Genomic DNA, 16,590 nt, shown 5'->3' with positions numbered 1-16,590 from the left:
TTGCTGAACGGAAAAATAGACATTTACTCAATGTGACTCAAGCAATTTTGTTTCAACATAAAGTTCCAAAAACCTTTTGGGGGGAGGATGTTTTAACTGCTGCACATTTGATAAATAGAGTACCTTCCAAAGTGCTAAATAATCAAAGTCCCATTGCCGCTCTTTCTATTTTTTACCCTGATTTTAATGTTTCTTGCACATTGTCACCAAAAGTGTTTGGTTGTGTTGCTTTTGTACATGTTCATGCACAACAAAGAGGAAAATTTGATCCAAGAGCTTTAAAATCTATTTTTGTGGGATACTCAAACACAAAAAAAGGATACAAGTGTTATCATCCACCTTCAAAAAATTTTTTTACCTCCATGGATGTCACATTTGTTGAAAATGAACCTTACTCTCAAAGTAACAATCCTCATCTTCAGGGGGAGAGTTCTTGGGAAAATAAGGAATTTCTCCTTTATCTTCTAAGTCCTACACTAAACTTGAAGTCTTTCAAACCTGACCATACACCAAATTCCAAAGGAGAACATGCTTGCAGTGAACCTGAACTTGAATTTGAAGTTGAACGTGCCAGTAAAGAAATTGAACCTAATCTTTGAGCTGAGAGAAAAACTGGTTTAAATCCAACTACACCACTCAAGGTCTACTCAAGGAAGAAAGTTCATATTTTCTGAACCTGTGCAAATCCAAGAATCTGAACCACAATCAAGTACTGAAAATTTTGTTCCTTTGTGTATTCAATCTGACTCTACTCCTTGTGAATTTAATGATTTAAACCTGCCTATTGCTGTTTGAAAAGGAACACAAGAATGCACTAAGCATCCAATCTCAAATTTTGTGTCTTTCCATAGACTCTCTCCACAACATAAAACTTTTCTTACCACCTTCAACTCCATTTCAATCCCACAAACACTACAAAAGACACTTAGAAACAAGAACTGGTTACACGCTATGAAAGAGGAGATGAATAACCTAGAGAGAAATAAGACTTGGCAAATTGTAAACCTGTCTAAAGGAAAGAAAACAATGGGGTGTAAATGGGTGTTTACTTTGAAATATAGAGTTGATGGTTCATTAGAAAGGCATAAAGCTCGGTTGGTCGCAAAAGGATATACACAGACATATGAGATAGATTACCAAGAGACCTTTGCACCCGTTGCAAAAATGAATAATGTGCGTGTTCTTTTGTCTTTAGCCGCTAACTTTGGTTAGTATTTATAGCAATTTGATGTTAAGAATGCATTCTTACATGGGAATTTAGAAGAAGAGGTGTACATGGAACCTCCACCGAGTTTGAATGAAATGCTTTTTGAAAAGAAAGTGTGCAGGTTAAAGAAAGCTTTATATGGATTAAAACAATCGCCAAGAATTTGGTTCGGAAGATTTACTAAAGTGATGCTAGCAATGCAATACAAACAAAGTCAAGGAGATCATACCTTGTTCATAAAACATTCAAAATGAGGTGTTACAACTTTACTTGTATATGTAGATGACATCATCATCACCGGAAATGATCCAATTGAAAGAGAAACACTCAAAAAGTGCTTAGCAAAGGAGTTTGAAATTAAAGAACTAGGGAGGCTAAAGTATTTTTTAGGCATTGAGGTGGCATACTCAAGTAAAGGCATCTTTGTTTCCCAACAAAAGTATGTCTTAGACTTGCTTAAAGAAACAGGCAATCTTGGATACAAGGCAGCAAGCACACCTATTAAGCCTAACTTGAAATTGAATGAAGAGAAGGATGATAGCACAGTAGATAAGGGAAGATATCAGCGGTTGGTTGGGAAACTGATATACTTGTCCCATACAAGGCCGGACATAGCATTTGCTGTAAGTGTAGTAAGCCAATTTATGCATGATCCAAGAGAGAAACACTTGCAGGCTGTCAACATAATTCTATCCTATCTCAAAGGGACAGCGGGTAGAGGAATTTTGTTCAAGAAAAATGAAGGATTGCTCATAGAGGCATATACTGATGCTGTTTATGCAGGTTCTGTTGTAGATCGTAGATCAACTTCGGGATATTGTACATTTCTTGGTGGGAACCTAGTGACATGGAGGAGTAAGAAGCAATCGGTTGTTGCAAGATCAAGTGCTGAAATAGAGTTTAGAACTATGGCTCATGGAGTTTGTGAATTGCTATGGCTCAAAATAATACTTGATGACCTTAAAATCAAGTGGGAAAGACCTATGAAACTCTATTATGACAAGAAGTCTACCATCAACATTGTGTCGCGCCCCATTTTTTCGCGATGGAAAAATTTGTGGAGTTTATAAAATATGTGATTTTATTTTAAAATAAGTGAAAAAGGACCTAGAATGGGATTTTAAAGAATGCGATGGTTTGGGTCCAAAATTTAGTCTAAAAAGAGTTTTTAAGAAAAATTAGGAATCGCCACTTGGTATTGAGTTTTTGGTGTACCAAGTTACCCAAAAATATTATTTAACAAAAATAAAATAAAACCTTTTTAGATAACTCCAGGTCTTTGAAAACAAGAGAAAATGAGTTCGGGAGTCACGGTTGAAGAAAGGGAAGGCAAATGTTCAATTGACTCAAACTTAAGGCACCCTTTCAACCTAATCTAAGCTAGTTGCGTGGTTTAGTCAAAATTTCTCTAATTTAACCTTTAAATTTATCACATTTGGATGTTTCCTACATGGATGCAAATAAAACGTCGAGAGGGATAAAATGTTCATTCAAGGATTTAATTGATACCAATCGCTGTGACGCCCCACCTCTCCCAAGGGCGAACCCGAGGGTATCGGCGGAACGCCTGCCTAGCTCGCACCAGGACTCAAAAACACAAAGCAATAAAAACTAGATAAACCAAAAACGTACTAGTCAATAGATATACAACCCCAAAAGTGTTCTATTTACATTCTCAAAAGGAGTTATCCAGACTACTACATTATCCAATGCTAGTATTCAAAAGTAGAAAGTAGACCCAAAGAGGGGTCCTTATACAGATCACCAAAATAAGAAGAAACATCTTAGTTATCTGACTATTACAAACCAAGCCTAATTATTCTAGTGATAGTGCCAAAAGTTTCCCACGTCGGCCCCTGTTAAGAAAAATAAAGGGAAAGGGGTAAGCTATATGCTTAGTAAGTATACAGGGGTAAAAACGTAAATTTTACATTAAGACGGACAATTACGTCACAAAGATGTCCAATTGAAAATATAAAAGTAACAACACAAGTTAAGGATACAGGTTGGCTCCAAAGCCACGTCATGTGCCATGTGTGACCTCCTGTCGACACTCCGTCGACCACCGATAAGGGTCCGTAAAACTCCACTTGTACTCCCACCTAACACCTTATCACCCTCACTGGCTAGTCACCTCACGAAATGGCTCGAGCAAACGAAACGAAATTGAACTTGGTTCACAAGTTCGGTTCACAAACTTGGTGACCTCAAGACTAAGTTGGACTGGTTTCGACCAAGCCCCGGCCGGCTCGAATAGTCCATTTAGGTCTCAAGGTCGGGCCCACAATTTCATCATATTTCACAAATTCACAAAAGTCATCCCGAGCTACAAGCTTAAGGGGTTCAGTCCCAAAACAAGTCGGATACATATATCAGGTACAAGTATATGCACAAATTTAGGGTTTAGGTCGAGTGCGGTAAAGTACACTCTCGCCTAAGTACCCTTTTATTGACATAAAAACACATAGCAACTTATATAGAGAAACGGCCTGAATACTTACACAAAGTACAAAAATAGTACAAGGGCGAAAATCACTTCACGTGTGATAGTTAGTAGACCCCACCGGCTCCGTCTAGCTCACCACTGTCTGAAATAGAAGATTGCATCACATTATACCACAAACAGCTACTAGAATGCATAAATCAAGCAAAACGGCAAAATTGGCACATGCAAAAGTGGAAACGGCATACGGAAATGGGAATAGCCGGCAAAACGAAAACAGACAGATTTAGCACCTAAAACTGTTTTGATCAAATTTTAGGTTACGATTATCAGATCGAAGTACATGAGGTACCGTTATGAAGCTAAGAAGAATAGCTATAACTCTCATGAAGACAACTCAAACTGAATCTTAACGGAACTAGGTCAAAATTATGAAAAACAGTGCCAGAATTGTGCACTTTAAGGTGACAGACAGGGTCTGTTTGCCGGACCATAACTCACAGCTCACAGACCCAAATCAAGAAATTCCAAAGGCATTGGAAAGCTATGAATAATGCTAGAACTTTTATGTTTTGGACAAAACCTGAATCAATACAGAGCAGGATGAAAAATGGGCCCAAAGTTCTTGTCAGAACTGTCTAATCTTCAAAGGCAGTTCTGACACTTGATCTTGTTTTGGGTATAACTGGAGCTACAGAGCTCGGATTTGGACGTACATTATACCGTTTCGAAGCTAAGACCAAGATATACATTTCTTATGAAGGGATCAACACCTAGTTCACACGTTATCAAGGCGAACCGAGCATGGTCAGAAGCAAAATCCAAAAACGTAACACAACTCAGAGGTTAGGACAGGAACGAGGGTTTTGGCCATAACTCAGGCTACCCAAATCCGTTTGACATGAAATTTTGCAGGAACAACAAGGACTTAAGAAGCTACAACTTTCATGTTTTGGGCAAACCCTGAATCAGTACATAGCACAAAGAAAAATGTATCCAAAGTTCAGATTCTGGGCTGCCTTGTTTTCCAGTTTAACCGGTTTCGCACGTCGCAAACGCATGGTCCTTTGCTATGGTTCTCATGCAAGTTTTCTAACCAACTTCTATAGCACAGGTTTCTATAGCTAAACGTGACATAATATCAGAAACCAGAGGTAACACTTCCATGCATCTTCCACACTTTCTCAAGAAATTTTGACATCAGTTGCAAGTTCCAGTTCAACACTCAGTTTCTGCAATTCTTCTGAAATTTTACTGTTGCTGCTTGACATTTACCTCAGCTACAAGCTCAAATTTCTAGCTAAAATCAACATGTAGCTGGTGTTTAAAGATCTTACCTTCTCCCCTTTAACGTTTGACAAAAAATTGCGGCTGCACGTTTGGTTCCTACTTCAGTTGCCACTGTATCAGACTCCCCCTTGTACTCCTTCCTGGTTCACGGTTCTACGGTTACAAACAGGAGATTGCAACTAACAACTGTTTAACTCACTCCTCCTTGCTCTCTCGGCCTTGCTCTCAATATTCGGTTGGTAAGAAAAGAAGTACGAATGTGTTTCCTCACTCGGCCACCGCCCAGGTAATGTCACCGCTGTCTCCCTTCTCCCTTTGATCATCACTTCAGTTAGCAATTAAATGGGCAGCTATCATACAGGTGTTATTCACCGCCCTAGACCAGAGGCCAAATCCTATTGGTTTCTCCCTTCCACCGCTTAAGTTTGGTGGACAGTTGTCTAGCTTTCCTTTGGTTCCATTCCCTCATTCGGTCACTACTTACTCGGCAATTTTGGTAGCAGGTTAATTTCGGCAGCTGTCCAAACGAGAGTCACTCACCGCCCCAAGCTAGCAGCCAAATTCTACTCATTTCCTTTCCACCGTTTAGTCTAGTAGATAGTTGGCTGACCTCTATTCGGTTTCAGTTCCATAAGCTCTCGGTTTGTTTTATGAACTTTTGATGGTTGCCATGAACCCGAAATTTTATTGCCTCACACCTTGACTCAAAATTTTTTGTTTGTTCCAATTTTGTATTTACCTTGAAAACTTTCTAAATATATATCTATCTAGTAGATTTTCACACACTTGATCTTAAAGAAATTCAACTAGACGTATCGCTTATTCCACTATTCAATATATTCAAAGGACACAAATGGTAATATGCATATCGGATGTTTATTTGATTCATGTAACTAATTTTTTTAGAATAAATTCTTCTTATTATATATATTTTTTTTCCTTCACCATTCTAGGATATTGCAAAATCCTTAATTTATAGAATAATTAAATTTAGTCATTTAATTTGACCAATTATTTGTTATCTATAATATTTAAAATGACGAAATAAGGGTAATAATGACTAAGTCTATTCAAGATTTTCTCGAGTTATCACAATTGCATTAATTGCGAAGTCCAAAATAATCCCTTGAAAGGGGTCACGAGTATGTAAATGATGAAATCAAAAGAAAAGAAAAGAAAATTAAATTATATACATAGGTATAAGTGACCAAAGAATAGGGAATGCAACATAATGGGTATGGAAGGCAAAAATTCGTGACATAATTTTCTTATACAAGGATTAATGGAATATTTAAATTAAAAAGTTATACTCACCCATTTCTCATGTTCAAAGAATAATTCTCCTAACATAGACAACCAAATGAGCTAATTTAAATGAGATGCAATTCTAAATGTCATGATTAACACATATATAGAGTAGGGGGTAGAGGATAATATAATAGTAAATATCATGCAAATGAGAAAAATCCTAAAAAATAAAATATGCATGAAAATGTAATAAATATCACACAAAAATGAATCTAACGCACGAATAATCTAAGGGTCTAGCATTGGACTAACCCATTTCTATAAGTTTCCACTAGCGTTGGACTAGTGAAAAACGGAAAAAGAGCCACAACTAGCGTTGGACTAGTGTGGTAACGTCATGCATTTATTATAATCAAATAAATTATATGAAACATAATAAAGGCAGATAAACACATAAATCACATATAGTACATAACACATAAGTATGATATTTAGATACAAAGATCCTAAGAAAAACGAGTAAACACATAAGCATGCAAGCACACAAGCGAACAAAAACAAATAGAGACCTAACTATTATATTTGGAAACCCTAAATACAATCTAAAGGGGTAAAAAAATGAAATAAAATAATAATCTAACTATTACAATTTGGCATTCAATTGCCTCTCAAATAATCATCAAAATTAAATCAAATATATGAAACTTAAAGCAAATAAAACCAAATAACTAAAAGAAAATCACTCAAAACATGCAAATTCACACATGAAAACACATAAAAGCACATAAGAAAATTTAAAATAAAACAAGAAGATACCTCCCTCGAAGTAGTAGCTAATTGGGTTTGGATTTGCCTATTTAACTCTAAAATTAACAAAAATCATCAAGGTACCAATTTATTTAACAAATAAACTATAAAAATAGAAATAAACATGAAATCAATCAATTGAATCATTCAAATGGAATATAATTCATAAATAAAGAAGAAAAACAACTTCTATTTGAGAAATAAAATTTGCCAAGGACCTAATTGCAAAGATTAATAAAGTTTTAGGGTCAAATTATAATTATCATAAAAATAAGGGCCCAAATTAAAAAAATAAAGTTTAGGGACCTATTTGTAATTGAATCAGGAATCTAATTGAAAGAAACATAAAGTATTTAGAGCCCCAATATAATTACTCAAAAGTATAGGGATTGTTCTGAAAATTTGTCACCAGATCACTTAAGGAATTGGGCCATCGGGCCATATTTTTTATTTCCTTGGGCTAAAGCCTCCAAAACCCAATCGGAAGTTCAAGGTAAAAGGAGCGGGTCAGTCTATTATTTTGACCCAAAATTAGCAAACAGAACAGTTGGGCTTCGACCCCCCAGCCCAAGCCAAAAACTCAAAACAAATAAACCAAACCCACTCTTACAAACCCAACCAAATATTATTACCCAAAAACCTAAACCATAATACTAAACCCAACAAGATAAACAAATCAACTAAAATTATTAAACCACAATTATAATCTAAAATCCAGAATTAATCTACCAAAAAACTACTTAAAAAAATGATTAAAATTTAAAAGGGTGAAATGGAATCAATTGCAAAAGTGTTTGGGCTATAGTGAAATTAATTAAAAAATGAGGGGCAAAATACAATTTTGGAACATGCAGCCTGTACGAAGAAGCTTTCTTCTCCTCAGCAATCCGAAACTCTTCGCAGCTGGTGGCTATGACGGCTTCTGGTAGCACCACCGCTGGCAAATTTTTCGATCACAAAATTTCATCAAAATACACACCCTCACTCGATTTTTCACATAGATTCCATTTTCGGAATTATTTTTTACAAAAAATGAATCAATAGTGGCGAAATTGCCAAATTACAGCCACGATTTTTATTTTTTAAACACACTACAATCGCCACTGAAAATAGTAAAATTCATACCAAAACACTATTTGTGATTTCGACAATCCAACATGGCCAAAATTAGTAGATAATCCAATTTAATTCAACTCTTTTTTTTTTCTTCTTTTTGCATTTTGTCAAACATTTAATATGCATATACAAAAAATTATTTCCTTTTCCTTAATCTAATTCATGTCATTTCACAAATTTCAGCAACACAAAACAACAATAAAAAAACAGCAAAAGCAAGATAAATTAAAACCAGAATACATCTAATATGCTAAAAAAATTAGAGAATACCTCAATGAGAGTGAAATTACCTTGACTGAAATTTCTTTGATGCCTGTGAATGTGTTGGGAAAATATTAGGAGAGAAAAGGTTGAGGGAAGTTTTTTTTTCTTTCTTCTCTGGCTTTTCTGTCTAGTTGTGAGAGGGAGAGAAATGAGGAGCCAGAGAGATTGAGTATATTCTGGAGCAAGGGTGGAGTTTTTTTTTTTTTCTTGCTTCCTTTTTTTTTTGTCTGTCCAGTCCCCAAAGAAAAGGCCGAGAGAGGTCTTAAAGGCAATCTTTGGAGCCTTTCTTTGCAATTTTTTCTCTTGGATCCATTGCCTCTTTTTTCTTTCCGTTGCTTCCTTCCTTTCTCTCTCGTGTGCTTTGGTCAAAGAGGTGATGGTCATCATAAGTGATCATGAAGGTTCATGATGACTTCCCCCTTTTTTTTTTTTAAACAAAAACTAATTTTTTTCTTTTGTTTATTTTGTTTATTTTTTTAGTTTGTTTTTAAACAAACCTGCAAATATAAGAAAAATGCACAGTAAATTGCAATAAAATAAATAACTCATTAAATAGAAAAAATTTCAAGAAAACATTAAAATTTGACAAAATTTTGATGTCTACAACTTGCCCCTCTTTGTCTAGAGTTTCGAAGAAATTCAAGACAAAAACGTAGACACCAAACTACTTACCTGTTTCTGCGCCAACATTTGGTTAAAATTATTAGACAGAATGATGCAATAATGTTACAGAAAACGTGACCGAACTCATGTAGAGTTGCCTACGTATCCCGCCATGGGAATCAGGTCAAATGTAGTTCGAATACGAATGAACCACAATGAAACATGTGCATTGATCATCTGTGATCTTTGCAAAGTCAAAGAAGTCTGAGCTCTCGGAACTTCAACAGGAAATTAAATTGTCAAGAAGGAAGTTGAAGGGTGCGCGGTGGACGCTGAGACTTACCAACGAAAATTAAATTTGATTTCAAGAAGGGAGATAGAAGGGTGCGCGGTGAATGCTGAGACTCACCAACAGGAAATTAAGTTTTGTCAAAAAGGGGGATAGAGGGGTGTGCGGTGGACGCTGAGACTCACCAACAGGAATTTAAATTTGTTAGAAGGGAGATAGAAGGATGCGCGGTGGACGCTGAGACTCACCAACAGGAATTTAGATTTGTCAAAAAGGGAGATAAAAGGGTGCGCGGTGGACGCTGAGACTCACCAACAAGAATTTAAATTTGATCATCAAGAAATAACAGATTGGTGGGATATGATCCAAACCCAATTAATAGATTGGTAGGATACGATCCGAGCCCAATTAAAATAATAGATTAGTGGAATACACCCCGAACCCAATTGATAGATTGGTGGGGTACGTTCCGAATCCAATTGAATGATACATTGGTGGGATAAGACCTGAGCCCAATTGAAATGAAATTTGATTGTCAAGCAGGGGGATAGAGGGGTGCGCGGCAGACGCTGAGACTCACTAACAGGAATTTAAATTTGTCAGAAGGGAGATAGAAGGGTGCGCGGTGGACGCTGAGACTCACCAATAGGAAATTAAATTTTGTCAAGAAAAAGATGCGCAGAGAGACGCGGTTATGCTCCAACAGGAAATCAAATTATCAAGAAGGGGAGATAGAAGGGTGCGCGGTGGACGCTGAAACTTACCAACAGAAAATTTAAATTTGATTTTTGTCAAGGATCTAGGTAGTTCAATAGGACTGAATTCAAACCCAGATGCCTATCAAGAGAATGAAAATATGCTCGAAACTTGGTGGACTTACAATCTCTTCTTGATTTTTCGAACTTTAAAAGAAAGGAAATAGTGATTTTTCTTTTCTTTCTTCGAAAATGCACAGCGAAACTTGGAGCTCAATTCTTCTATCGTTTGCCCCAGTGTGAATCATGCTCAACTGAACCAATATTGTGTCACATAATTTTTCCTGCAAAAAGGAAAAAAAGAAAAGAAACAACTGTGATAGAAATAGTGCCACCACCATGTGATCCTTTTGCCTTGAGTGCCGTGTAAACATGAGTTTCAATATCAACAAATTGCTCCCTTAGATTTGGTCCACAACCTCTTCAGAATCTTTGCAACCTTCTAATATCAGTTATCCAAACTTTATTATTATAGCACCTTCAATTTCCTGACTCCTTTGGGATAAATTATAGATGATTGTTTTTTGAATGAGATCCAATAAATGAGAAATATAAACAATTGAAAAATGTATTATGCATCATGCGATAATGCTGATATGAAATAAATAATAGTACCTAATAAATATTATAGTAAAAAAAATAAAATAAAATTGTTAGATTTATAAACACGGGTCCAAAGATCAAAAGTTGGACACATATTTAGAGGACAGCCTTTGATGAAGATAAGTGCTCCATCTGACCTCTTCGACGTCATCCATTTTGGAACTCATTGTCGGCAAAAGAACAACAGTATGAAAGAGACCCAAATCAACATAGTCACTAGCTCTCAGACGTCAGTATCTTTTTCTTCGTTGATGATCCTTTTGTGTTCCAAAACCTTACCTCAGCGTCCTTTCGGGTTTTCACTAAGGTTACCGTCACCCATTTTCTTTTTCTTTTTCTTTTTTTTCTTCTTTTTTTTCTTTTTTTTTCTTTGTTTTTTTTTTCAAATGTGCCTTTTCAGGTTTTCACCTTGAGACATAGAAAAGAAAATTTTAACCCCAACTGTATCAATCCAATCATGTTTTGATAATTTGTGGCATCAGTGAGACAAGCATCTCTGACATATTTCAGAAAAGTTGTATTTACATCATTTGCCAATTGATTAAGAAAATTTTTTCTCAAAATACTGCAAAAGATGAAAGTAGACAACTTTGAGCTCTTGTAACTAGAATTGGATGAAATAGTGAAGGAAATGTTGAGACTTGAAAGTGGATCTCATGATGGGTTAGTAATCATTTGAAATAGCATTCTTTTGAAAACTTACTCCGATCTAGGGTTGAAAGAGATAAAATTTGCCCCAGTTTAATTCTAATCCAATTTTTCTATTTTCTTTTTGCTTTTATTTCTTTATTTCTTTTCCTTTTTCCTCTTTTTTTTTTCAAAGAAACAAAATTGGCCCGGTATGGGGATTAGTGATCTTAAGGGGCTGCCAAGTGAGAAAAAAAAAGAAGGTGGTGCTGAAAAGTCAAAAGGGGAGAAATTAGAAATAGGATATCGAAATGAAAAAATGAGAAAAAGTATGGCTTAAATCCGTCTCTTGCAGTATTTTTTAAAGAAAAATTTTTTATAATCAAATGAAAAACTTTTTGCACATGTCTGCATTGATTGGTTGGGGAAAAACTTGACCGTCCATTTCCATAAGGATAAGCGCTCCTCCAGATAATACTTTCTTAACAATGAATGGTCTTTGCCAATTGGGAGCAAACTTCCTTTTAGTCTCATCTTACATTGGAAGAATCCGTTTCAAAATCTATCTCCAATTTCAAACAAACGGGGCTTGACTTTTTTGTTGTAAGCCCGAGCCATTCGTTGCTGATAACATTGTCCATGACAAACGACATTCAATCTCTTTTCATCAATCAGAGACAACTGCTCCTGACGTTCTTTGACCCATTCAGCTTCTTCTATCTGAGCTTCCATCAGAATGCGTAAGGAAGGAATTTCAACCTCTGCAGGCAGGACTGCTTCCATTCCATACATAAGAGAGTAAGGAGTTGCACCAGTAGAAGTTCTGATTGTAGTTCTGTACGCCATTAGTGCATAAGGCAGCTTCTCATGCCAATCCCGATGTGCTTCAGTCATCTTACGAATAATCTTTTTCAAATTTTTATTTGCAACTTCAACGGCTCCATTCATCTGAGGCCTGTAAATGGCCGAATTTCGATGTCTAAACTTGAACTGTTCACATAATCCATCAACCATATCATTATTGAGGTTCTTGGCATTATCAGTGATCAACGTTTCTGGTACCCCAAAATGACAGATGATATTATTTCTCAAGAAATCCGATACCATTTTCTTAGTCACATGCTTATAGGACGCGGCCTCAACCCACTTGGTAAAATATTCAATCGCCACTAAGAGGAATCGATGCCTATTTGAAGCAGGAGGATCAATAGTTCCGATCACATCCATTCCCCAGATCAAACATGGCCATGGAGCAATCATACTATGTAATTCTGTAGGAGGAGCACGTATAACATCACCATGCATTTGACACTTAACACACTTTCTAACAAAATCTACACAGTCATGCTCCATGGTTAGCCAAAAATATCCTGTTCTTATGATCTTCTTAGCCAGTAGATGCCCATTCATGTGTGGCCCGCAAATTTCACTATGCACTTCCTTCATCATATAATTAGCTTCTTCTTCATTGATGCATCTCAGAAGGCCCAAATCAGATGTTTTCTTGTATAGCACTTCTCCATTCAAGAAGAATCTTGATGACATTCTGCGTAAGAAATTTTTTGCAACAGAATCAGTATCAGGAGGGTAGGACCCCGTTTTCATGAATTTCTTAATATCATTGTACCAGGAGCGACCATCAGTGACCCTTTCCGTAACCAGACAGTGCGCTGGTCTATTCTGAAGTTGAATCTGTATAGGTTCAATCACCAGCTTATCTAGATGTTGGATCATCGAAGACAGAGTAGTTAAAGTATCAGCAAAGGCATTACGAGTGCGGGGAATATGTCTGAGTTCCAAATTCCTGAATTTGCTGGCCAAACTAAGCAAGTTACAACGATACAGCATAATTTTTGAATCCCGAGTTACCCATTGCTTAAGCGTCTGGTAAATCAGTATACCGGAATCACTGAATGGTATCAGGTCCTTAATCTCCATGTCTAATGCCATTTTCAATCCAAAAATACAAGTTTCATACTCGGCCGTATTGTTAGTACAAGAAAATCGTAATTTGGCAGTAGCAGGATAGTGTTTCCCTTCAGGCGACACTAAAATTGCTCCAATTCTAGTTCCGAAAGAATTTGACGCGCCATCGAAAAATAACCCCATCCAGGATACTGCTCACTCATTGCCTTAACTGCTCCGACGAACAGATTTTCTTCATCAGGAAAGTAGGTATGCAATGGCTGGTAATCATCATCTCTTGGATTTTCTGCCAAATGATCTGCTATGGCTTGACCCTTGACTGCCTTTTGTGTTGTGAAGACAATGTCAAACTCGAAAAGGATCATTTGCCACTTAGCCATACGTCCCGTGGGCATCGACTTTTTCAACAGGTATTTTAGAGGATCAGAACGAGAAATCAAGTAAGTGGTATAACCGAGCAAATAATGTCTCAACTTCTGAACTGCCCATACTAAAGCACAACAACTCCTTTTAAGAAAAGAATAGTTGGCCTCATATGCTGTAAATTTCTTACTCAGATAGTAGATGGCTTGTTCCTTTCTCCCAGACTCGTCATGCTGTCCCAGAACGCATCCGACAGCCTCATCAAGAACAGACAAATACATAATCAGAGGCCTTCCCGGCTGAGGTGGCACTAAGACCGGAGGATTTAACAAGTAATTTTTTATCTTATCAAAAGCTTGCTGACAATCTTCATTCCAATCTATCGGCGCATTCTTTTTCAGCAATTTGAACAAAGGCTCACAGGTAGATGTTAACTGTGCAATGAATCGACCAATGAAATTGATCTTTCCAAGAAAACTCTTCACATCTTTTTGAATTTTTGGAATGGACATATCTCGAATTACTTTTATTTTTACAGGATCTATCTCTATACCCTGTTTGCTGACAATAAAATCCAATAATTTACCAGCTGGGGCTCCAAAAGCACATTTCGCAGGATTCAACTTCAAATTATATCTTCTCAATCTTTCAAACAGTTTCTTTAAATCAATCAGATGGTCCTCGACCTTCTTGGATTTAATTATGATATCATCCACATAAACCTCCATCTCTTTGTGAATCATGTCATGGAACAGGGTAGTCATGGTCCTCTGATAAGTGGTTCCAGCATTTTTCAACCCGAAAGGCATCACTCGATAACAAAAGGTTCCCCATGGGGTGATAAAAGAAGTCTTCTCTCTGTCTTCTTCTGCCATTAAGATTTGATTATACCCAACAAAATAATCACCAAAAGATTCAATTTCGTCTCCAGCAATATTGTCCAAAAAAATATGACTATTTGACAAAGAAAAATCATCTTTCGGACTGTCCTTATTCAGATTTCTATAATCAACACATACTCGCATCTCCCCAGATTTCTTAAGCACTGGCACAGGATTCGAGAGTCAGATGGGATAATGAGACACCACGATTATCTTGGCATTGAGCTGTTTCACAATTTATTCTTTTATCTTGAGGCTCATTTCTGGTTTGAATTTACGCGACTTCTGCTTTACAAGTAAAAAATTTGGATCAGTTGACAATCTGTGAACCACTATGTCTGTAGAGATCCCTGACATATCATCGTATAACCATGCGAACACATCTTGAAATAGCATTAAGAATTCAATCATTTCCTTCTTCTGTTTCTTATTCAAATGAATGCTGACTTTAACTTCTTTAACCTCCGTCTTAGAGCCAATATTGATGATTTTTGTTTCTTCTAAGTTGGGTTTGGGTTTCTCTTCGTACTGTTTTAAATCCCTTGAAATAGACTCAAATTCTTCCTCAGTATCGCTCTCGTTTTGAATTTCAGATTGCATGATTTCAAATTCATGAGAGATATTGAGATTGCAGCCATCGGATTCTAAAATGGTGACATCCAAAGGGTCAAAGGGTTTTACTTGTGGCCATCTAAAAATAAAATAGAACATACGTAATAAATAAATAGAAAATTCATGAGAGATCTTCCATTTCATTAAATTCAAAATGTATCGAAACTTCACAAAGAGACAAATACACAGACATGATTGCTATTTAAAGACATTTCTAGCCCAAACCTTTATTTTCGTTTCAACAATTTTCTTGAACAAAACAAGCTATATTAACTGAAATGAGAATAAAGCTTCAAAAAAATAAAAGTAATTTATTTTAATAAAAGATCCAGGCTACTGTCTAACCTAGATATGAATCTATACAAAAGACAATCCCCTTAAATTTATCGAAATTCCCTTCGAGAGGGAAGATAATCAGCAGTTCAATTTTGAATGGCTCCTTCGGTAACTGACAAAAATTCTGAATTCTCTGATGGTTCCTTCTCACAAGTTGCCTCAACAAATAATTGAGATAGGTCCACTTCAATCTCCTCCACAGGATTTTTCGTTTCTGGCATAATCACCTCTGATGGCCGAGGAAAAGTGTGATATAGCGGTGGGACATTTAAGACAATTTGCTTACCCTTCTTTTCAACTTGTTTTAGAGCTTGCATTTCCTTTTTATTCTTAGCAGTTGGATGAAATTCCAGTCCAAATGTATCCTTTTGCATCGGGATCTCTATTGGCTCCAAAATTCCTTGCAATTCCCGTCCAAGACCTTTTCCTATTTCATATCCACTTCGGATCATCTCCTTAGCCATCATGATATCAGCCTCTGGCAAATGTGATTTAGTCAGCGACTTATCTTTGGATACCCATCCCACAGAGACAATGTCAGCAACGTGATGAGATGAAACTAGAGTCCCTTTTCTGTCTTCACCTTTGAATTTTGCATCAACGATCATGGTACAGTCATCCTCAGCAAACACAGTAATGAGCTAATCATTCACAGTAAATCCCAACATTTGATGCAGAGAAGATGACACTGAATTGAAAACATGTATCCAAGGTCTTCCAAGCAAAATATTGTAAACACTGGAGAAATCCATTACTTGGCAAGTAACTTGAAATTGAGCAGGGTCTATCTCCAATACCAGATCTGTTTCACCCATAGATTCCCTCCTTGAACCATCGAATCCTCGAACCACAGTTGCAGATGGACGGAGTTTAATGTCAAGAAATCCAAGCTTGATGAGAGTGTTCCATGGACAGATATTCAACGCTGACCCATTATCCACTAAAACTCTTGGCAACAGTTTTCCATTGCAGCGGACTGATATATACAAGGCTCTGTTATGCCCGATTCCCTCTGCAGTCAGATCATCATCAGAGAAGGCAATATGATTAGCAGCAAGTACATTCCCCACAATATTAGAAAATTTATCCACCGGAATATCTTTAGAGACTTGAGCTTCATTCAGGATTTTGAGTAATGCTTCTCTGTGTAGCTCGGAGGTCAAGAGAAGATTCCAAAAAGAAATCTGAGCAGGCATCATATCCAACTGTTCCACTATTTT

This window comes from Coffea eugenioides, chromosome 10 (assembly GCF_003713205.1).
Source record: "Coffea eugenioides isolate CCC68of chromosome 10, Ceug_1.0, whole genome shotgun sequence".
Classification (NCBI taxonomy): Eukaryota; Viridiplantae; Streptophyta; class Magnoliopsida; order Gentianales; family Rubiaceae; genus Coffea; species Coffea eugenioides.
This window is presented reverse-complemented; position numbering follows the sequence as displayed.